The sequence below is a fragment of the Pristis pectinata genome, chromosome 8 (genome assembly GCF_009764475.1).
Source record: "Pristis pectinata isolate sPriPec2 chromosome 8, sPriPec2.1.pri, whole genome shotgun sequence".
Taxonomy (NCBI): domain Eukaryota; kingdom Metazoa; phylum Chordata; class Chondrichthyes; order Rhinopristiformes; family Pristidae; genus Pristis; species Pristis pectinata.
This window is the reverse complement of record NC_067412.1, coordinates 6367209-6391994: the sequence shown is the minus strand read 5'-3', so window position 1 is coordinate 6391994 and position 24786 is coordinate 6367209. Positions and strand designations below refer to the sequence as shown.

The 24786-nt window shown below is 46.5% G+C and overlaps 1 long non-coding RNA gene across 2 annotated transcripts in view; it reads right to left on the bottom strand.

The window, feature by feature from the left end:
* The window catches only part of LOC127573892 (uncharacterized), a 40925-nt gene that overhangs the window by 1779 nt on the left and 14360 nt on the right, over nt 1-24786 (bottom strand). Inside the window, exon 3 of one of the 2 annotated variants that reach the window (XR_007956836.1) lies at nt 17483-17521. The exons of the other annotated variant lie outside the window; for it this stretch is intronic. This is a non-coding gene — a long non-coding RNA (uncharacterized LOC127573892). Of the gene's footprint in view, nt 1-17482; nt 17522-24786 lie in introns of those variants that run through there. 2 annotated transcript variants of the gene reach the window in all.

Sequence of the window (24786 nt, the reverse complement as noted above, 5' to 3'; positions counted from 1 at the left end):
ATAGAAACAGAAATTGCTGGAAACACTTCTGTCCGGCACATCTGTGGAAAGAGAAACAGGGTTAACGTTTCAGGTTAAAAGACCTTTCATCAGAACCAACCGGCTTCAATATAAACTGGAAAGGCAGGTTATCTGAAATTGTTGAGTACTGGGGGCTGTTTTGAAGACGAGATGCTATTCTATGAGCTTTGGTTGGATTTCATTGCAACACTGTAAGAGGCCAATTTCAAAGAGGTCAGAGTGGGGTGTGGTGGGGGGAGGCAATTGGAAGCTCAGGTCACCTCTGCAGAATGTATGGAGATGTTCTGCAAATCGGTCATCTAATTTGTGTTTACTTCTCCCGCTGAAGATCACGCGGTGAAGATGGAATCTAGAATATTAAATTGGAAGGTGTATCAGCAAGTCACTACTTCACCTGGAAGGATTGTTTGGTTCCTTGGATGGCAGGAAGAGGTGAAAAGGCAGATGTTGCAACTCCTGCAGTTGCAAAGGCAAGGTGCAAAGACGTGAATGCTGAACATTGGTGGAAATGGGAGAGTGAACCAGAAAATTGCAGATCTCTCTGCCTTTGACTCTTAGTCTTCCCAACAAATTTCAGATCCCAGGAACTGCAGTGATTTGTATCTCAGCTTCTGCATTGTCTTCTCCTCTGATTTATTCCCTTTTTTTTTACACCTCCCTCAGACAGATCAGCTGCAGTTAACACCTCTCGCTTCCCTCTCCCAGCCAGCACCGCCCCTACTTGTGTCGTTAATTCTCTGTAGGCCTCCATTCGAACGCAAACACCCCATTTGTTCCCTCCACCACTCCCTCTTCTCTGCAACACGTTTGATATCTAAATTTTCCGAGCTCGGTTGATAGCTCAGCAACCTGAAACATTAACTCTTGTTTTGCCCTCCACAGATGCTGCCTGATCTGCTGAGCATTTCCACCATTTTCTGTTTTTGCTTCAGATTTCTACAAGTGAGGAAATTTCGGTTTAGGGAAGGGGGGGGATATATTGCCCGGGACACCCAACAAGTGATCCAGAGCAGGAGTGCCGTCTGGTAACTTCTTTCTATGGACAAAAGAGCACTGGGACCGTCAATACAGCTCTGCAGCTGAGCTGAGGAACAGCAGATGGGTAAAGAAGCGAGTGACAGCCAACGTGAATAACATGAAAGGATTTCCAGATAGAAGAAGCCAAAAAGGATTTGGGAGTGATTACTGATCATACCCTGAAAGCATCTGGTGAGTTTGAAGCACTTATCAGCTATAAATCAGCACTCAGATGCCTCTGGAGGGCATTGGATTATAAATCAGAACAAATTATACTGACAGTATACAGGTGGATGGTAAAGTTGTGTCTGGGATGTAGCATAGAGGTTGGTGAAGCTATGGAAGAAGGAGCAGTGAGATTTTAAACTTGGTATTGGTTTATGATTGTCTCATGTACCAAGATCAAAAGACATAAGATAAGATTTCTTTATTAGTCACACGTACATCGAAACACACAGAGAAATACATCTTTTGCGTAGAGTGTTCTGGGGGCAGCCCGCGAGTGTCGCCACGCTTCCGGCGCCAACGTAGCATGCCCGCAACTTCCTAACCCGTACGTCCTTGGAACGTGGGAGGAAACCGGAGCACCCGGAGGAAACCCACGCAGACACGGGGAGAACGTACAAACTCCTTATAGACAGCGGCGGGAATTTTTGAACCCGGGTTGCTGGCGCTGTAATAGCGTCACGTTAGCCGCTACGCTACCGTGCAGAATTAGGCCATTCGGCCCATCGAGTCTGCTCCACCATTCAATCATGGCTGATTTTTTTAACCCCATTCTCCTGCCTTCTCCCTGATACAGTGAAAAGCTTATGAGGGGTTTGTTCATACCCTAAAGGTGAACTCTTGGTCTCCTTATCTACATCGTTGTGGCCCTTGCACTTTATCTGTCTACCTGCACTGCACTTCCTCTGTAACTGTTCCAGTATATTTCGTATTTCCCTGTAACTGGGAGAGGTGTAACACCTGCCTCTGCACCTCCTCCCTGACCACCAATCCAGGGCCCTAAACAACCCTTCCCAGTGAGGCTGTTATTTACATGTGAATCCTCCGGATTTATTTATTGCATCCGGTGCTCCCGATGTGGCCTCCTCTACATCGGTGAGACCAGGCACAAACTGGGTGCCCACTTCGCCAAGCGCCAGCCGTTTTAGTCCTGCTCCCCAATCCCTCCCCGACCTGTCTGTCCTCGGCCTCCCCCACTGCCAAGATGAGGCCAACCGCAAACTAGAGGAACAGCACCTCATCTTCCGCCTGGGTAGCCTACAGCCTGACGGCATGAACATTGAATTCTCTGACTAAAATGGACTTTTGTTTTGTTCTAGTTGTGTTATTTCTTGTAAAAAATTGTGTTTAATTTATGTTTCTCTTGTGTTTTGACTTTGAACTTCTGGTAACTGTTCACTCTGTCCCTTTTCTCTCTCCACCTGACCTACCCATTTTACCCGACAGTCACCTCAGCCCCCATCACCCTGTTTCTTTCCCCTCCCCTGCCCACTCCACCTGCCCGTCACCCACACCCCCCTCCCACTGGGTCCCCTCCCCACCTCCCTCCCTCTATTCCATGCTCCATCTTCCGGTCCTATCAGATTCCATCGTCTGCAGCCCTCTGTTGTTTCCACCTATCACCTCCCGGCCACTTCCCCCTCTCCCATTTGCCTATCACACCACCCATCACCTATCACCTGCCAGCTCTTGCTCCATCCCCTCCCCCCACCTCTTTATACTGGCCATCTCCCCTCTATCTTTCAGTCCAAATGAAGCGTCTTGTCCCGAAACGTTGACTGTCCACTCCCCTCTGCAGATGCTGCCTGACCACTGAGTTCCTCCTGTTCTTTTGTATGTTGCACGATACTCTGCATTCTGTTTTTCTTTTTACTACCTCGATATACTTACGTATGGCGTGATCTATCTGGATGGCACGCAAGCAAAAGCTTTTCACTGCGTCTCGGTACATGAGACAATAATAAACCAATACCAAGTTTAGAATCTCACAGCTCCTTCTTCTCTCTGCCCTTACAATGGGTCTTCGTGAAGGAAATCTCAAATAACCAATTATTGCCGAAGGAAATTGTGTGCAGTTCTGGTCGCCTCATTACGGAAAGGATGTGGAGGCTTTGGAGAGGGTGCAGAAGAGGTTCACCAGGATGCTGCCTGGATTAGAGGGCATGAGATACAAGGAGAGGTTGGACAAACTTGGATTGTTTTCTCTGGAGCGTCACAGACTGAGGGGAGACCTGATAGAAGTTTATAAAATTATGAGAGGCATAGACAAGGTAGATAGTCAGAGTCATTTTCCAAGGATGGAAATGTAAGATACTAGATGGTGAGAGGTGTAAAGGTGAGAAGGGGAAAGTTTAGAGGAGATGTGCGGGGCAAGTTTTTTACACAGAGAGTGGAGGGTGCCTGGAACACGCTGCCAGGGAAATTGGTGGAAGCAGATGCAATACTGACATTTAAGAGGTTTTTAGATGGACACACGAATATGCAGAGAGTGGAGGGATATGGACCACGTGCAGGCAGAAGGGATTTAGTTTAATCTGGCCCAGACATTGTGGGCCAAAGGGCCTGTTCCTTTGCCAAACTGTTCTGTGTTCTAAAAAGCACCGCGAGGTGATGTGTCCCAATCCAGAGGCTTGAGCGTTAGGAACACAGTCGATACTCCAATGCACTGTGTTGCCCTAGGTTCTGCTTTTGGAAACCAAGACCTTGCCTGTTTCATAGGTGGACATAAGATACACTTGGAACTGCTCCAAAGAGCCAATGTCGATACCTCAGCCAAAATCAGACACAATTTCCCCTTTCTGAAACCACACTGACCCTGCTTGAGTAGACAACCATTTTCCAAATGTACTGCAGTTATTTAGAGAACGTAGAACACTACAGCACAGTACAGGCCCTTCAGCCCACGATGTTGTGCCAATATTTTATCCTGCTCTAAGATCTATCTAACCCTTCCCTCCCACATAGCCCTCCATTTCTCTGTCATTCATGTGGCTATCGGAAAGTCTCTTACATGTCCCCAATGTATCTGCCCCCACACCCTCTGCCGGCAGTGCGTTCCTTGCCAACTCATTCTAACATTTTCCCAGCAATAGATGTCAGACGGATTGGATCTTTGTTGCCCACCTTTTGCCTCCCTTTTTGAATAGAGGTGTCACATTGGTTTGCTTTTTCGATGCTGCAGTACTTCTGTAGAATTATAGAGTAATACAGCATGGAAACAGGCCCTTCGGTTCAACTCGTCCATGCCGACCAAGATGCACACCTGACCTAGTCCCATTTGCCCACGTTTGGCCCACTTCCCTTCAAACCGTTCCTTGTCCATGTACCTGACCAAGGAGTTTTTGAAGATTGCAACCAAAACACCCACAATGAGGTGGGATGTGGGGTGACACCATGTAAGATTCCAATGGCCAAAGAAACGAGCTGCTGGAGGAACTCAGCAGGTCAGGCAACATCTGTGGAGGGAGATGGACAGTCGACGTTTTGGGTCGAGACCCTTCATCTGGACTGGAAGATAGATGGGAGATGGCTAGTAGTGAGGGGGCAGTGGTGGGGCAAGATCTGGCAAGCGATAGGTGGATCCAGGTGAGGGGGTGATTGGAAGATAGAAGAGGGAAGGGTGGAGGTGAGAGGTGGAGGCGACACAGGGCCGCAGATGGTGGGATCTGATAGGACAGGAAGGTGGAGCATGGAATAGAGGGACGGAGGCGGGGAGGGCAGATGGGACCAGTGGGGGGAGGGGACCCAGTGGGAGGGGTGTGTGGGTGATGGAGAAACTGGGTGGTGGGGAAGTTTGGAGGGAAGCGGGTGTGTAAGAGGACCGAGGTAGTTCAGGAGAGAGAACAGGACAGAGGGAGAGCAGGTTCACGCCGTCGGGTTGCAGACTCTCCAGGCGGAAGAGGAGGTGCTGTTGCTCTCGTTTGCATTTAGCCTCGCTCTGGCAGTGGAGGAGGTCGAGGACAGGCAGGTCGGGGTGGGAATGGGGAGGGGAATTAAAATGGCTAACTTGACAGGCTAGATGTTGAGAGAATCATTGATGCAATCACAAAGAAGGGACACCAGCGGCTTTACTTCGTTAGGAGTTTGAGGAGATTTGGTACGTCACCAAAGACTCTTGCAAATTTCTGCGGTGGAGAGCATTCTGACTGGTTGCATCACCGCCTGGTACAGAGGCTCCAATGCACAGGATCGCAAGAGGCTGCAGAGGGTTGTAGCCTCAGCCAGCTCCATCACGGGCACAACCCTCCCCACCACTGAGGACATCTTCAAGAGGCGGTGCCTCAAGAAGGCGACATCCATCATTAAGGACCCTCACCACCCAGGACATTCCCTCTTCACATCACTACCATCAGGGAAGAGGTACAGGAGCCTGAAGACCCACACTCAGCGTTTCAGGAACAGCTTCTTCCCCTCCACCATCAGATTTCTGAACAGTCCTTGAACCTACAAACACCACCTCTTTTGCACTATTTATATATTTTTGTAACTTATAGTAATTTTATGTCTTTGCACTGTACTGCTGCCGCAAAACAACAAATTTCACGTCATATAAGTCAGTGATAATAAATCTGATTCTGAATCTTTCCCTGGTGCGTAGTCTAGAAGTAAGAGACGTTACCTCAGGGTAAAAGGTTGCCCATTTACTGAAATAAGAAATAAATTTTTTCTCACAGAGCTTTGAGAATCTTTGAAATTCTTTACTCCAGAGAGCTCTGGATGCTGAGTCATTGAATACATTCAGGGCTAAGATAGATTTTTGGACTGCAAGTGATTCAAGGGTCCCTGGAAAGGCAGGCGATTTGAGGCCAAGATTAGATTAGCCCCGAGGGGCTAACTTTTTTCTTATGTTCTCACAAAAGCCTTGTAAATGCAAGTTGTTGTTGACGCTGCGGTATGAATGGATTTCCATAGTTATGTGCCTCACCCACCTCTGAGTAATTGAAAGTGCACTATCTGCTCAATGTGCTGCTTATGTAGGCCTTTGTGCTCAGTCAGTGAGTATGAATGCTGAACGATAAAGTTTAGGGTGCTGAAAGTGATAAAATGATTGGCAGATTTCCTGCCAGAAGTCAGGTCTGGCAGTGTGATAGCATTATAAATCCTCCCCTAAATCTCACAATGTACATCAATTAAGCACACTGAGACACCACACCTCCTCAGTCTATTACAGTCATAGTCATACAGCACGAAACATGCCCTTCGGCCCAACTGGTCCATGCCGACCAAGATGCCCCATCTAAGCCAGTCCCATATGCCCGCGTTTGGCCCATATCCCTCGAAACCTTTCCTATCCATGTACCTGTCCAACTGTCTTTTAAGAGTTGTTACTGTACCTGCTTCAACCACTTCCTCTGGCAGCTCGTTCCACATACGTACCATCCTTTGTGTAAAAAAGTTGCCCCTCAAATTCCTATTAAATATTTCCCCGCTCACCTTAAACCTGTGCCCTCTAGTTCTTGATTCCCCCATCCTGGGAAAAAGACTGTGGGCTTTCACCTGATCTATGTCCCTCATGATTTTATACACCTCTATAAAGTCTCCTCTCAGTCTCCTATGCGCCAACGAATAAAGAATTAGCCTGTCTAACCCCTCCCTACCACCACTGTATTGGGCCCTTTCTCAAATAACGATGAGTCGGAGTACAGGAAGGAGATAGAGAGAGCGACATGTGTCATGACAACAACCTTTCCCTCAATGTCAGCAAAACAAAGAGCTGGTCATTGACTTCAGGAAGGGGGGTGCGGTGCACACGCTCCTGTCTACGTCAATGGTGCTGAGGGCGAGAGGGTTGAGAGCTTCAAGATCCGAGGAGCGAACATCACTAATAGCCTGTCCTGGCCCAACCACGTAGACGCCACAGCCAAGAAAGCTCACCAGCGCCTCTGCTTCCTCAGCAGGCTAAAGAAATTTGGCATGTTCCCTTTGACCCTCACCAATTTTTATTGATGCACCACAGAAAGCATCCTATCTGGATGCATCACGGCTTGGTACGGCAACTGCTCTGCCCATGACCACAAGAAACTGCAGAGAGTTGTGGACACAGCTCAGCACATCACAGAAACCAGCCTCCCCTCCATGTCTATACTTCTCGCTGCCTCGGTAAAGCAGCCAGCATAATCAAAAACCCCACCCACCCCGGACATTCTCTCTTCTCCCCTTTTGCATTGGGCAGGAGATACAAAAGCCTGAAAGCACGTCCCACCAGGCTCAAGGACAGCTTCTATCCCACTGTTCTAAGACTATTGAATGGCTCCCTAGTACGATAAGATGGACTTTTAACCTCACAATCTCCCTCGTTATGACCTTGCACCTTATTGTCTACCTGCACTACACTTTCTCTGTAGCTGTGACATTTTACTCTGCATTCTGTATTGTTTTACCTTGTACTACCTCAGTGCACTGCGTAATGAATTGACCTGTACGATCGGTATGCAAGACAAGTTTTTCACTGTACCTCGGTACAAGTGACAATAATAAACCAATTCCAATTCCTATAACTCAGTCACTCAAGTGCTGGCATCATCCTTGTAAATCTTTTCTGCTCTCTTTCCAGTTTAATAACATCTTTCCTATAACAGTGCGACCAGAACTGAACACAGTACTCCAAGTGTGGCCTCACCAGCATCCTGTACAACTGCAGCATAACCTCCCAACTTTTATACTCAAAAGCCACAACTGATCAAGGCCAGCATGCCAAAAGCCTTCTTCACTACCCTGTCTACATGGTTACTTTCAAGTAACCATGTGCTTGAACTTCAAGGTCCCTCTGTCCTACAACACTCCCTAGGGCCCTACCATTCACTGTGAAAATATTGCAAAGGGACTGCTATCTTTTGACAGGACGTTCAATCAAGTTCCCTTAAGTTAGACATTGAAAGATATCATGGGACTACAAGATACCGTGGGATCTGCCACCCTCCACCAGACCCTTCGTAGGGTCCTGGTCCAAACATCCCACAACCAACATTACTGAAAAAGGATTATCCAGCGTCTTGCCTGAGACAAGCTTGTGTATTGGCTGTGTGCTGGGTTTATTATTGTCATATGTACCGAAATAGAGTGAAAAGCTTTTTTTGCATGCCATCCAGATCATGCCATATATAAGTACGTCAAGCTGCTAAAAAGGAAGCAGAATGCAGAATATATGGTTACAGAGAAAGTACAGTGCAGGTAGACAAATAAAGTGTAAGGGCCACAATGAGGTAGATTGGGAGATCAAGAGTTTACTGTGTGAGAGGTCTGTTCATGAGACTTATGACAGTGGGATAGAAGCTGTCCTTGAGTCTGGTGGTTCATGGTCTCATGCTTTTGTATCTTCTTATCATTGAAGTGCCACTCCAAAGACATGAGCATGTAATCCAGGCCAACGTGCCCAACACTGGGAGAGTGCTGCACTGCCTCAGGAGCTGTCTTTTGAACCGAGGCCCTGCCTGCCCTCTCAGGTGGCCGTGATTGGTTGTGGCATTACCTACATTCCGACAGTGACGAGAATCCACAGGCTATGATTGGCTATAAACCCTTGTTGAGTAGTCCCGAGGCTGTCGAACACGAGGCCTTTTTATCCTCCCAGAGTGTTGGGAGAAAAACCACAGGTCTTCGCTGAGAGGATGTGGAAAGTAACCCACCCAAGTAAATGATATTTCAATTATTTGCTGGTACACGAGTGGATTGTGTTTTTTATCAGCTGCAGATAGGTAAATAAATACTGCAGTCGGTGGCACTCTTGACTCTGAGTCAGCAAAGCATGGATTCAAGTTCTTTTCTAGAAAGATTGACCACAAAATTGAAGATAACATTCCAGTGGAGGGCTGTGGGAGGGGTGCAATGTCTTTCAGATGAGTCATAAAGTTGTACAGCACAGAAACAGGCCCTTCGGCCCACCACATTCATGCCATCCTATCCACTCATCCCATTTGCCCGCATTCGGACCATACCCTTCTCAGTCTTGTCTTTCTAAATGTATCCAGTTGCACCACATTAAACTAAAATCCCGTCTGCTCCCCTCAGGTTGACACAATCACATGGCACTGTTTAATTCTGGCACTGGTATTGGTTGAAATTGGTTTATTATTGTTACTTGAACCAAGGTGCAGTGAAAAACTTGTCTTGCATTCCGTTCATACAGACCAATTCATTACACAGTGCATTGAGGTTGTACAAGATAAAACGATACAGAATGCAGAGTAAAGTGTAACAGCTACAGAGAAAGTGCAGTGCAGGTAGACAATAAGGTGCAAGGCCATACGAAGCAGATTGTGAGGTCAAGAGTCCATCTTATCATACTAGGGAACTGCTCAATAGTCTTATAACAGCGGGATAGAAGCTGTCCTTGAGCCTGGTGGTACGTGCTTTCAGGCTTTTGTATCTTCTGCCTGATGGGAGGGGGGAGAAGATACAAAAGCCTGAAAGCACGTACTAGTCTTTGACTATGTAACCTTTCACCCCCTTGCTTTTCAAGAATCCCTCCACCTCTGCCTTAGACATATTCAATGAAGAGTTTGAGGAAGAGATTTCCAAAGACATGCGTCCCCCTAAACAAAATAAAAGCTCGCCTAATCGTGGAACTGGAGTTGGTTTATTATTGTCACATGTACCAAGGTACAGTGAAAAACTTGTCTTGCATACCATTCATCTGATCTATTCATTACACAGTCCATTGACATAGTACAAGGTAAAGTGATAACAGAATGCAGAATAATGTGTCACAGCTACAGATAAAGTGCACTGCAGGCAGACAATAAGGTGCAAGGTCATAACGAGGTAGACTGTGAGGTCAAGAGTCCATTTTATCGGTTATGCTGCACTTGGAGTACTGTGTGTAATTTTGGTCACCCCATTACAGGATTGATTGGAATTAGAATTGTAATTGGTTTATTATTGTCACATGTACCGAGGTACAGTGAAAAACTTGTCTTGCATACCGTTTGTACAGATCAATTCATTACACAGTGCATCGAGGTAGTACAAGGTAAGACAATAACAGAATACAGAGTAAAGTGTCACAGTTACAGAGAAAGTGCAGTGCAGGTAGACAATAAGGTGCAAGGCCATAACAAGGTAGATTGTGTCTATCTTATTGTACCAGGAAACTGTTCAATACATGGTGGTGTAGCGGTTAGCATAACGCTATTACAGCGCCAGCGACCCGGGTTCAGCTCCGGCCGCTGTCTGTAAGGAGTTTGTACGTTCTCCCTGTGTCTGCATGGGTTTCCTCCGGGTGCTCCGTTTTCCACCCACGTTCCAAAGACGTACGGGTTAGGAAGTTGTGGGCATGCTATGTTGGCGCCGGAAGCGTTGCGACACTTGCGGGCTGCCCCCAGAACACTCTACGCAAAAAATGCATTTCACTGTGTGTTTCGATGTACATGTTACTAATAAAGATATCTTATCTTATCAATAGTCTTACAACAGCGGGACAGAAGCTGACCTTGAGCCTGGTGGTACATGGTTTCCAAGAAGTGCAGGAGGGTTATCACAAGGGTCCTGATCAAGATGGCCATTGGCCAACTATCAAACGGTCGGTGCAGACTCGATGGGCTGAAGGACCTGTTTCCGTGCTGAATCTCTCTACGACTCCGTGACTCCATGAGAATCTTTTAGCAATCATGCTCATAGATCTCAAAAACAATTCAACCTCATGTTTTCAGCTCTTGGCTGCTTGTGTTATCCTCCACCACAGACCAGGCAGAACACTCTTGTGATGTCCTTGGTGACGGGTCTTCAGGTCACCTCTCAAGAGACGCACGAGAGAAAGAAAAGCCTCGTGTTTCCTTCACGCCTTTCACAACCACAGGATGTGCCAAGGCACTTTGCAGTCAATGAAGTCCTTTTGTGATGTGGTCACCGTTCTAATGCAGGAGGAGTGTGGCAGCTTGAGAGGTGTGTCACTTCATGCGTCACTTAAGAGGTGGCCTTAGGGCACGTTGCCAAGGACACCAGAGGAGCACTCTGTCCCATCAGTGGTCCCACAGTCAGTGCTGGAGGTCGGGACTGATCCCAGGTCGCTGGAGCTGTGAGACAACCGCTTTTCATTGTGCCACTGCCGTGCCCTCTAAAGTGTTAAAATATAACGGGCAACACAGTGGTGTAGCTGGTAAAGCCACTGCCTCACAGCACCAGAGACCCAGGTTCGATCCTCACCTCTGGTGCTGTCTGTGTGGAGTTTTCACGTTCTCTCTGTGGCCGCGTGGGTTTCCCCCGGGTACTCCGGTTTCCTCCCACATCCCAAAGACATGCGGGTTTGTGGAATAACTGGCCGTTATAGATTGCCCCCAGTGTGTAGGTGAGTGGTAGAATCTGGGGGGAGTTGATGGGCAGGCATGGTAGTGTGCGGGCAAGCATGATGGTGTAGCGGTTAGCGTAACGCTTTACAGTGCCAGCGACCCAGGTTCAATTCCAACTGCTGTCTGTAAGGAGTTTGTATGTTCTCCCCGTGTCTGCGTGGGTTTCCTCTGGGTGCTCCGGTTTCCTCCCACATTCCAAAGACGTACGGGTTAGGAAGTTGTGGGCATGCTATGTTGGCGCCAAAAGTGTGGCGACACTTGTGGGCTGCCCCCAGAGCACTCTACGTAAAAGATGTTTTTCACTGTGTGTTTCAATGTACATGTGACTAATAAAGATATCTTAAAATGATGGGAATGTGGGGAGAATAAAAAAAATTAGTAAAGGATTAGTGTAAATGGGTGGTTGATAGTCAGTGCGGACTCGATGGGCTGAAGGGTCTGTTACCCAGTGTATGCCTCTATGAAGTTATAGAAGCATAGAAAACCTACAGCACAATACAGGCCCTTCGGCCCACAAAGCTGTGCCGAACATGTCCCTACCTTAGAAATTACTAGGCTTACCCATAGCCCTCTATTTTTCTAAGCTCCATGTACCTATCCAAAAGTTTCTTAAATGACCCTATCGTATCCGCCTCCACCACCGTTGCCGGCAGCCCATTCCATGCACTCACCACTCTCTGAGTAAAAAACTTACCCCTGACATCTCCTCTCTACCTACTCCCCAGCACCTTAAACCTGTGTCCTCTTATGGCAACCATTTCAGCCCTGGGAAAAAACCTCTGACTATCCACATGATCAATGCCTCTCATCATCTTATACACCTCTATCAGGTCCCCCCTCATCCTCCGTCGCTCCAGGGAGAAAAGGCCGAGTTCACTCAACCTGTTTTCTTAAGTTATATCAGAACCTTCCTCCTAACTTGAATTATTGGAATTTTTAACCTACATTACTTTGCTAAAATTCAGCCTCTATCACCACTTGCAAAAAGAACACAGGAAATGAAATCAGCATTGGTGAAGCAACCCTGCCAGCTTCTCCGCCATTCAGATTGTGATTCATCCTGTGCCTCACACCCACTTTCCTGCCTGATTCCCAGATCCCTCAATTTCCCTGGATTCTTGCAATCTACAGATCGCAGTCTTGAATGAACAGTCATTCTGCTACGATGTGTGTTTCCAAAATGTGAAATGGTTATAACGCAATTGATGGATTAGGGAACACTATCTGCATTAATTTGGTAATTGGTTTATTATTGTCACATGTACCGAGGTACAGTGAAAGACTTTGTTTTGCATGCCATCCATACAGGTCATTTCACCACGTCAGTACATCGAGGGAGTACAACGGAAAAGCAATAACAGAATGCGGAATAAAGTGTTGGTTACAGAGAAAGTTACAGGCAGACGATAAGGCCATAACAAGGTGGGTTGTGAGCTCAAGAGTCCACCCTATCGTACAAGAGGTCCGTTCAATTGTTTTATAACAGCAGGATTGAAGCTGTCCTTGAGCCTGGTGGTACGTGCTTTCAGGCTTTTGAACCTTCTGCCCGATGCAAGGGGGGAGAAGAGAGAATGTCCGGGGTGGGTGGGGTCTTTGATTATGCTGGCTGCTTTACCGAGGCAGCGAGAAGTATAGGCAGAGTCCATGGAGGGGAGGCTGGTTCTTGTGATGTGCTGAGCTGTGTCCAGAGCTCTCTGCAATTTCTTACAGTCCCAGGGCAGAGCAGTTGCCACACCAAGCTGTGATGCATCTGGATAGGATACTTTCTATGGGGCATCTATAAAAATTAGTGAGTGCCACATTGGTTATATTGCAATTGGGATAACTTGTGTGAATCTGTGCCTTGAAGGCAACTACAGCCTGTTCTACTATAACATGACTTTCTATAGCGCCAAGTTTCCTAGGAATGTAACTGTCAAGTTATAGCAGAACTACCTTCACTCAGTGACCAATTTCCCAGGGGCTGTGGGAGAGAGAGCTCCGAATATTCACCATTCCCTGAGAAGAACTTTCTCCACAATTCAGTTTTAAGTGGGTAACCCTTTTTTTGCTTCCAGATCTGATGGGCTGTGTTTGATAAATAAAGATCCTCTTAATTAGTTGTAACAAAATTACTTTAGAAGAAGTTCAAAAGTTGCTTTCATGTTTTATTCAAAACAAGAATCGCTTTTCAGTTTTTTGAAAGCCTGGCTGGGTTTTATTTTTGGTTATTTCTCCCCATGAGGAGGGAGGAATGAAAGAGTGCTGTTTCCCACAGCATGCTTGTCTTCCCATGGGTTGTTCAAAGGTGGTTGGTGGTGGTGTGTGATTGGGACACAGGCAAAGTGAATTGGCAGCTTGATTTGTGTCTCTGCGTTGTGATAATACAGCAGTTAAGTTGCTGTCTAGTAACCTGAAATGATCCCATCAATACGCAAAGTTAAATTCAGTTAATTTTATGAACTCTGGAATTAAATGTTCGTTTCAGCAATGACAGAAGACCACAGCTCAGGAACAGGCCCTTCGGGCCCATGAGCTTCTTGTCACATTAAACTAATCCCTGCTGCCTGCACATGATCCATTTCCCCCCCCCACTCCCTGTATATTCATGTGCCTGTCTAAAAGCCTCTTGAATGGTAGCTCCTTCCGCCACCACCGCTGGCAGCCCATTCCAGGCACCCACCACCCTCTGTGTAAAGAAATGTCCCGCACACCCCCTTTATGACCATAAAACTACTAGGTTTCCACGATAACCCAGCCAAGACCTGTTGTCTCTAATGGGCGGGGTTGTCAGTGACACTTTTACTGTCTCTGAAATGGTCTCATTCAGATCAAAGGCAATTAGCAATGGGAATTAAATACCGGCCTTGCCACTGACACCCACATCCTATGAATGAATAAAGGAAATACTTTGCAATTAGTATGAGGACGGGAGCCAAAATAGGGTGTGTTATAAAACAGGCTGTTGTTGTCTGTTTTGTGATACCTCCCAAGATGAATATCACCACACCATTTCTTGAAGGCATGATATTTTTAATTCAATCACAGCATGTGCCATCTCTGGCAAGACTAGCATTTCATACCCATTCCTCGTTTGAAAAGGTGGCCTTCATGACTTATTATCGGTTTATTATTGTCACATGTACCGAGATACAGTGAAAAGCTTCTGTTTTGCATGCCACCTAGACAGATCATACCATACATAAGTATAATAGAACCATAGAACCATAGAACAATACAGCACAATACAGGCCCTTTGGCCCACCATGTTGTGCCAACCTTTAAATCACACCTAAGACTATCTAACCCTAAGACTATCTAAGACTAAAAAGAAAACAGAATGCAGAATATAGTGTTGTAGTTACAGAGAAAGTGTAGCGCAGGTAGGCAAATAAAATGCAAGGGCGAAGATGAGGTAGATTGAGATATCAAGAGCTCATCTATTAGCGTATGAGAGGTTTTACAGTCTTAGAGATTGACGTTTCAGATTAAGATTAAGTTACCTTTATTAGCCACATGTACATCGAAACGCACAGTGAAATGCATCTTTTGTGTAGAGTGTTCTGGGGGCAGCCCGCAAGTGTCGCCACGCTTCCGGCGCCAACATGGCACGCCCACAACTTCCTAACCCGTACGTCTTTGGAATGTGGGAGGAAACCGGAGCACCTTACAGTGGCCGGAATTGAACCCGGGTCGCTGGCGCTGTAATAGAGTAAACAGTTATAATAAATGTAATGAATGGACCTGCTGAAGCCCTCTCACAAAGAATCGCCATGCTCTGGAGCCATCCTGGAGATGGTGAAGGAGGTATTTGACGTGGAGCGAGTGCATTCAAGAGTTCTGTTCAGGAAGGAACAGCCACTTTTTGTCTAAGTCCAGACAGCGTGAGGAGCCTGCAGGAACAGAGTTCCCATGCGCCAGGTGCCTTTGTCCTTAGTCATAGAGTCATACAGCACGGAGACAGTCCCTTTGGCCCAACTGGTCCATGCTGACCAAGACACCCATTTAGGCTAAGTCCAAGTTGTCCACATTTGGCCCGTATCCTTCTTAACCTTTCCTATCCACACACCCGTCCAGGTGTCTTTTAGATGTTCTTTGTGGTGGTCGCCGTTGTGGTTTGGATTAGGAGGGAGGGAAATAAGGAGAGCGGGGATGGGACTGATAGAAGTTCTCTGCTGGGAGACAATGTTGATGGAGGGAGTGCAAGTTCCGGGTGATGGGTGTGGTGCGTCCATGGGCTGTTTGGTCTGGAGCTTCTTGGGTGTTACTGGAAGTGCACTCATCATAGCAAGTGGGGTGCATTCTGTTACGCTCCTGACCCATGTCTTATACATTCAGGTGGTGAGTCACTTGCTGCAGGATATGCAGTATCTAACCTGCTGCTGTAGAAACAGTATTTGTGCTCAGTTAAGGTTCTGGATTCCATTGTGCACAGAATACAAAGATATTTGCAACTCCTTTATAACTCCTCCAACATTCTCTGCCCTCTGCCGAATTTCAGTGGCATAATTAGAGTCAAGCGCACTTTTAAACTGGCCAACAGCCTGGCTTGGATGTGAATCTAATGCAGGGCACAGCAGATATCCTAAGTGAAAACAGTGATGTATGATGTCAAATGGTTGGAATTAATGGAAAGTGAGAGTACATTCTCTGATCCTGGAGGCGCAGATGCTTCTCTGCAGACAAACATCGACATGTGTTTCCTGCACTTACAGGAAACCGTTGGAAGTGAACCCTGCACAAAAGCCTGTAATTAACTCAAGAGGCTTGAATTATTTCAGAAGCCATTTCCACTCACTCCGGTCCGGTGATTTTAGCCGTGAGGGTGCTCTTTACGGTTTGTGGTGCCAAAATGTTTTTGCTTGACAAAGAGCACTCAGCAGAATTTATTTTGCAAGCTCCTTAACTTCAGGATGAGGAGGTTTACAGGGGTGAGATCGATCAGCTGGTTGAGTGGTGTCGCAACAACAACCTCCCACTCAGCATCAGCAAGACCAAGGAATTGACTGTGGACTTCAGGAAGGGGAAGTCGGGAGAACACGCACGAGTCCTAATTGAGGGGTCAGCGGTGGAAAGGGTGAGCAGCTTCAAGTTCCTGGGCGTCAACATCTTGGAAGATCTGTCCTGGGCCCAACACATTGATGCAATCACAAAGAAGGCACACCAGTTAGGAGTTTGAGGAGATTCAGTATATCACCAAAGACTCCTACAAATCTCTATAGATGTACGGTGGAGAGCATTCTGACTGGTTACATCACCGCCTGGTGTGGAGGCTCCAATGCGCAGGATTGCAAGAGGCTGCAGAGGGTTGTAGACTCAGCCAGCTCCATCACGGGCACAACCCTCCCCGCCACTGAGGATATCTTCAAGAGGCGGTGCCTCAAGAAGGCAGCATCCATCACAAAGGACCCTCACCACCTGGGACATGCCCTCTTCATGTTACTACCGTCGGGGAGGAGGTACAGGAACCTGAAGACCCACACTCAACGATTCAGAAACATCTTCTTCCCCTCCGCCATCAGATTTCTGAATAGTCCATGCACCCATGAACACTACCTAGTTATTCCTCTTTTGCATGATTTACTTATTTTTGTAATTTATAGATTTTTAAGTCTTTGTACTGCACTGCTGCCACAAAAAAACAAATTTCTCATCGTTTAAGTCAGTAATAATAAATCTGATTCTGATTCTAATTCTGATTCTGAAACACTTGCCAATGATTCAGTAGAAGAGGCATTACCCAGAACTGGGTGGAGTGAAGTACTAGTTAGGGCACAGTTGGAGTATTGCATCCAATTCTGGTTGCTGCACTTGAGGAAGGCGGTGAAGACCCTGGAGAGGGTGCAGAGGATACCTCCGATGGTTCCAGGGATGAGGGATTAGAATGGAGAGGTTGAGGTTGCTCTCCTTGGAACAACAGAGGCTGAGAAGAGACTTGATAGAGAAGGACAAGATTAGGATGTTAGAGAGGGGAAATAGAGGTTAAAAAAAACAGTAGTAAGAACCAGGGGCAATGGGTGCAAGATGGATGTGAACTAAAACATTTTCTGTACAGAGGATAGTCAGGATGCAGAACTCACTGCCTGCAGGGATGGTGGAAACAGAATCAACCAGGACTGTCCATTTCCCTCCACAGATGCTGCCTGACCCGCTGAGTTCCTCCAGTAGTTTGTTTTTTTGCTCCAGATTCCGGCATCTGCAGTCTCTTGTGTCTCCTTTCAAGAGAAGAATTGGATAAGGAGAATATGCACAAGTCCATGTGTGCACAGGTGCAATGAAAATCTTACTTGCAGCAGCATCACAGGCACATAGCAGCATTCACAAGAAAAACATAAATTAGGCATAAATTCTACACAATTTTTACAAGAAAGGACACAATTTGAACACAAAAAAACAATGTCCATTTTGGTGCAAAGTGATCAAAGTGGTCATAGTAGGATCTGGTACTGACTCAATGGGCTGAATGGCCAGCTTCTGTTGCTTAAAAGTGATTTAGGGGCATGTCCTCAATACTAGGGAACCAGCAAGTGTCTCAGGGGATTCTCTTACTTTCTAAGTGTCTGCCGTGGCTCAACACAACTAGTTGCCTCTGAAATAGGTTGTAGTTGGTTCAAGCCTCACTCGAAACACCAACCTAGACTGACAGCACTCCAGCACTGACTGAGGGCTGCACTATTGGAGGTACTGTTTGGGATGAGGCCTGTCTGCTCTCAGATGAGTGTAGACTCTCCCATTCTCACCAACTCTAAAGATAACCAGGCTCTGGCCAATATTCTTGGAACAGCAACTGCTCTGCCCATGACCGCAAGAAACTGCAGAGAGTTGTGGACATAGCTCAGCACATCACGGAAACCAGCCTCCCCTCCATGGACTCTGTCTACACTTCTTGCTGCCTCGGTAAAACAGCCAACATAATCAAAGACCCCACTTACCCCGGACATTCTTTCTTTTCCCCCCTCCCATTAGGCAGAAGATACAAAAGCCTGAAAGCATGTACCACCAGGCTCAAGAACAGCTTCTACCCCGCTGTTATAAGACTATTGAACAGTTCCCTAGCACAATAAGGTGGACTCTTGACCTCATAATGTAGCTTATTGTGACCTTGCAGCTGACTGTCTACCTGCACTGCACTGTAACACTCTATTCTGCATTCTGTTGTTGTTTTACCTTGTACTACCTCAATGCACTGTTGTGATGAATTGATCTGCATGGACGGTATGCAAGACAAGTTTTTCATTGTACCTCAGTACATGCGACAAAAATAAACCAATTTACCAAATTTATTCATCCCTCACCCAAAAGCTCAAAAAACAGGGTTAACTGGCCATTCACAGTGCCCTCTGTGGGGGCTGGAAGCATGCCCTACATTGCAATGGGCTGTAAAGTGCTCTGGGTTGTGAAAGATGTCCCATTAGTGCAAGGTCTTTACTTAAAGAATTTAATTATTATCTAGGAATATGTCAAGGGTGAGCATTTGACTCCCCTCTCAGTTTAGCACTGTGTGTATAGCCAGCAGAACCTAAGCTAATGTTACAGGATCACAATGCATAACTATACAGCTGTAATGTTGTATAATGCTGTATATACAATATCCAGTGCTGGGAAATGTAATAACTTGGTTGACTTGGTGTCATATTCCCAAGGTTCTAGGTCTTGTCATTGTTGGGGTTGAGTTCACAGAGAGTACTCCTTGTATTATTTTCCCTTTTGATGTCTCCATGGTCGTTAGGGGATGCCGAGTTTATCTCTCACGTGACAGAAAGAGGGATATGATATGTGAACTATGATGGGAGCCCTCAGCTGAAACAACATTACAGCACTGGAAGGGGGTGGGGGAGATGCAGTGTAGGTTCTGTGACATGTTTCAGTGGAGCTCGTTGTTCCCCGTACACTTGTGGAACTTGACATGAAGTGGCAGGGATCTGAGGGTGACCTGAACTAACCCACTGAGGGTTTTGTAATTTTTCCATAAATCTCCAAACATTTTGAGTAATAATGTCTGTCAGTAGTGGTCAGAAGACCCAGCATTTATGAGGAGTCTTTAATATAGTACAAAGCCCCAATATGCTTGACCAAAGCATTAATGATCTTTAACATTCGATCTTATTGAGGGATTTGAGTCATTGAATCATAGAGTCATACAGCACGGAAACAGGCCCTTCAGCCCAACTTGTCCAAGCCAACCAAGTTGTCTACTTGAGCGAGTTCCATTTACTCACAGTTGGCACATATCCCTCTAAACCTTTCCTATCCAAGTACCCGTCTGAATGTCTTTTAAATGTTGTAATTGTGCCTGCCTCTGGCAGCTCATTCCATATACCTATCACCCTCTGCGTGAAAAAGATGCGTGAAAGGTCCCCTTTAAATCTTTTCCCTCTCACCTTAACCCTGTGCCCTCTTGTTTTAGACTCCCCTACCCTGGGAAAACGACTCTGACCATCCACCTTATCCATGCCCCTCAAGATTCATGATAAGATCACCCCTTAGCCTCCTACAGTCCAGGGAACCAGGGAAAAAAAAGTCTCAGCCTATCCAGCCTCTCATTATAGTTCAAGCCCTCCAGTCCCGGTACATCCTCATGAACCTTCTCTGGTTATGTTTTAAGGAACATCTCAAGTTAGATTTTAAGCAACACCCTTGGTTTTAAGCAACACCTTCCCAAGCAGAAGATGGAAGTAGCAAGAAGAGCTGGAGAGGTTTGGTGGGGGGAGGGGGGGTGTTAGTGGGGGAGCCATTTAGATGACATATTCTACCAGGAACCCGCCCAACCGATGCAAGGCTGAGGGGACCTCGCTTCTTGTGTTGGCATTGGGTCAGGTCAGGTCAACAATGAAAATAGTTATATGTTTTGACTTGGTTTGGGCCACACTAGGCTGGCTCTTTATGAATAAATGTGCTAATGTGCGGGACTTTATTGACTATGTACTACTTTATAAATGAATATAACACGATATATGCAAGCAGGCTCCAGGGTAGGGTCCACCTAAGTGGGGTGGAGAGCCCTGGTTCGGGTAGGGCAGTCAGAGGGTAATACAGCATGAACACAGGCCCTTTGGCCCAACTCGTCCATGCTGACTACTCCATTTGTCTGCATGTGGCCCATACCCTTCTAAACCTTTCCTATCCATGCATCCGCCCAAACGTTGTAATTGTACCCATCTCTACCCCTTCCTCTGGCAGCTCGTTCCGTGTACTCACCGCCAACTTTTATAGTTGCACCATAGAAAACATCCTATCTGGATGCATCACGGCTTGGTGTGGCAATAGCTCTGCCCGGGACTGCAAGAAACTGCAGAGAGTTGTGGACACAGCTCAGGACATCATGGAAACCAGCCTCCCCTCCATGGGCTCTGTCTACACTTCTCGCAGCCAGCATAATCAAAGACCCCACCCACCCCGGACATTCCCCCTTCTCGCCCCTCCCATCAGGCAGAAGATACAAAAGCCTGAAAACACGTACCACCAGGCTTAAGCACAGCTTCTATCCTGCTGTTGTATGATTATTGAATGGTTCCCTAGTAAAATAAGATGGACTCTCGACCTCAAAATCTATCTGGTTATGACCTTGCACCGTATTGTCTACCTGCACTGCACTTTCTCTGTAGCTGTGACACCTTACTCTGCATTCTGTATTGTTTTACCTTGTGCTACCTCAATGCACTGTGTAATGAATTGATCTGTATGAATGGTATGCAAGACAAGTTTTTCACTGCACCTCGGTACAAGTGACAATAATAAACCAATTCCCTCTGTGTGAAAAACTTGCCCCTCAGTTCCCCTTGACATCTTTCCCCTCTCACCTTAAACTTATGCCCTCTAGTTTTGGTCTCCTCTGCCCTGGGACAAAAGATTATCACTATCTACCCTATCTATGCCTTCATGAACCTCTATAAGATCACCCCTCAAGCCTCCTTCGCTCCAGGGGAAACAGTCCCAGCCTATCCAACCTCTCCTTATAATTCAAGCCCTCCGGTCCAAGGGGCATCCTTGTGAATCTCTTCTGAGTTCTGGGCAGTGATGATTGGGTTTGGGGTTCAAAAGATTGATAAGTCTTCAGACAAGAGGTTTGAGTTGGCCGTGTTCTAGCTACCTCATACCGCTAGCACTGCAAAACATCCCAAGGCAGTCAGAAGGAGTTGTACCGGATTAGAACTGACTGAATCGCACTGGTATGGTGACCACAAGATTTGTCTGAAGGAGGAAGGAGATGTGACAAGGGAGGATGGTTTAGGGAGGGACTGGTGGGAGTTCTTGGCGACTGAAGGAACAGGACTGAAGGAGGGAAACTGAGAAGAGACGGAAGTGATGAGCTGCAGAGAGGGATAGCAGACAAGCTGTAAGACACAGCACGGTAGTGTAGCGGTTAGTGTAATGCTATTACAGCGCCAGCGACCCGGGTTCAAGTCCGTCCGCTGTCTGTAAGGAGTTTATATGTTCTCCCTGTGTCTGCGTGGGTTTCCTCCGGGTGCTCCGATTTCCTCCCACATTCCAAAGACGTATGGGTTAGGAAGTTGTGGGCATGCTGTGTTGGTGCCGGAAGTGTGGCGACACTTGCGGGCTGCTCCCAGAACACTCTACGCAAAAGATGCATTTCACTGTGTGTTTCAATATACATATGACTAATAAAGATATCTTATCTTATCTTACAAGAAAAAGCAGAGGAAAGAAATTAAAAATGTGTATTTCTGTAACGTCTTTAACCTCTCTTTCCATTCAGAGGTGTCCCATGATATCTTCAAGCCAGTGAAATGTAGTCACCACTCTAACAGAGGAAACAGGGCAGCTAATTCATGCACAGAATGATCCCCCAAACACCCCTTTGATAATAACCAGTGTCGGATCCGGTTATTTTCGAATCCGCAGGTTCTTTCAGGAGTCCAGGAATGAGTTGAAAACAACTTGGTGCTTCACCAAGTTTTACTGGAAAAGTTTAAAACAAAGAAACAGTCACAGAGCACATGGCACTAGCTTTACTACTGGGAGATGAGCCGAGACAAAGGAACTAAAGATGAGCTGGGGCCAGGGAGGGAAGAGAATGATTAACAAAGAACGACACCTTTTATACCGGAGATAAGAGGTACTCCTTAGCTAACAATAATCCAATCAGGAAACCTATTAGATACCTGTGGCAAAACCAACCAATGAGAAAACACATATTCACCTGATGGATGAACCAATAAACTAGGAAGTGGCCATTCCTTGTGCAACCACTTGAGGTGTATTAAACACTATACACGTTAAAAAACTAACTAAAACAGTCGAATCCCACACTAGGTAGCACCATTTCTCAATGTACGAGGGGGCTCCTGGAAAAGGTTTAATTCAGTGAAATGCCGTGAAGGTTGGGCAAAATGCATTGTGTAGTTTGGTGCAGTGTATTGGAGCAAGTGGAGAGTGGCAGGCTCTTCGTTGTAGTGAAAAACATTTGTAAATCAAGGACACATACCCCAAAGAATCAATGGTGTCTCATAAACCAAGGAGCTTGGATGGCACAGTGGTTGGCGCTGCTGCCTCACAGCTCCAGAGACCCGGGTTCAATCCTGACATCTGGTGCGAATCTGTGTGGAATTTCTGGTGCTGCCTGTGTGGAGTTTGCACGTTCTCCCTGTGTCCATGTGGTTGGTAGGTCAATTTGCCATTGTAAATTACTCCTAGTGTAAGTGGAATTGGTTTATTATTGTCACTTGTACAGTGAAAAACCTGTCTTGCATACGTCAATTCATTACACAGTGCATTGAGGTAATACAATACAGAATGCAGAGTAAAGTGTCACAGCTACAGAGAAAGTGCAGTGCAAGTAGACAATAAGGTGCAAGGTCATAACGAGGCAGATTGTGAGGTCAAGAGTCCATTTTATCGTACTACAGAACCATTCAATAGTCTTATAATGGTGGGATAGAAGCTGTCCTTGAGCCTGGTGGTACGTGCTTTCAGGCTTTTGTATCTTCTGCCTGATGGGAGGGGGGAGAAGAGAGAATGTCTGGGGTGGGTGTGGTCCTTGATTATGCTGGCTGCTTTATCGAGGTAGCGAGAGGTATAGACAGAGTCCATGGAGGGGAGACTGGTTTCCATGATGTGCTGAGCTGTGTCCACACATCTCTGCCGTTTCTTGCAGTCCCGGGCAGAGCAGTTGCCATACCAAACTGTGATGCATCCGGATACGATGCTTCCTATAGTGCATCGATAAAAATTGATGAGTGTCAAAGGGGACATGGCAAATTTCTTTAGCCTGGGTGGCAGGAGTTGAGAGAGAAAAGGTTTCTGGGAAAGAAGTGCGGGAATGGCATTCATGGAATTGGTCTGAGAGCCACCGTAAGTCGATGGGCCAAATGGCCTCTTTGAAAGTCATGAGAAATACAGTATGAAGTGAACAACTGTAATCTGTTTGAGGGATAAGCATTGGCCAGGATATCAGGCAGAACTCCCATGCTTTTCATTAGAATAGTTCAATGGGACTTTTTCTGTTCACTTGAGAGCAGATGAGGTCTCAATTTAAGATCTCATCCAAAGGATGACACAGTAGACGGTGTACCACTCCCTCAGTACTGCCCCGGGTGTGTCTGTACTGCAGTCTCTGGAGCTACAACTCGATGACTCAAAGAGCTGAACAACAGCTGAGGTCATTGTTAGGTCCTGGAGAGGGAGTTGAGTGGGTGGGCAGGGGAGGGTGCAGGAGAATGAGAAGTTCTTTCCTTTCCCCCCACTGATGCTGCTCGACCCGCTGTGTTCCTCCAGCAGATGGTTTGTTGTGGCTGAAACATTAATTCTGTTTCATACAACACGGAGCAGTGCAGCACAGGAGCAGACCCTTCGGCCCACAACGTCTGTGCCGAACATGATGCCAATCCGAACTAATCCCATCTGCCTGCACATGATCCGCATCCCTCCATTCCCTGTCTGTTCATGTGTCAGTCTAGATGCCTCTTAAACACTGCTGTCATATCTGCTCCCACCACCATCCTTGGCAGCACATTCCAGGTACCCACCACTCTGTGTAAAAAAAACCTGTCTCGTAAATCTCTTTTAACCTTGCCCCCTCTTGCCTTAAACCTATGCCCTCTGGTATTTGACATTTCCACCCGTGAAAAAGATTATCTGCCCTATCTATGCCTCTCATAATTTGATAAACTTCTGTCAGGTCTCCCCTCAGCTCCAGAGGAAACAATTCAAGTTTGTCCAACCTCTCCTTATGACTAATACTCTCTAATTCAGGCAATATCCCAGTGAACTTCTTCTGCACCCTCTCCAAAGCCTCTACATCCTTCTTGTAATGGGGCAACCAGAACTGCACACAATACTCCAAATGTGGCCTAACCAAAGTTTTATACCCCTGCAACATGACTTCCTGACTTTTATACTTAACACCCCAGCTGGTGAAGGCAAGTATTTTACTTCACTGAGATAAAACCAGAAAATGCTGGGAACACTCAGCATCTGTGAAGAGAGAATCAGTTAACGGTTCAAAAACCCTTTTTCAGAA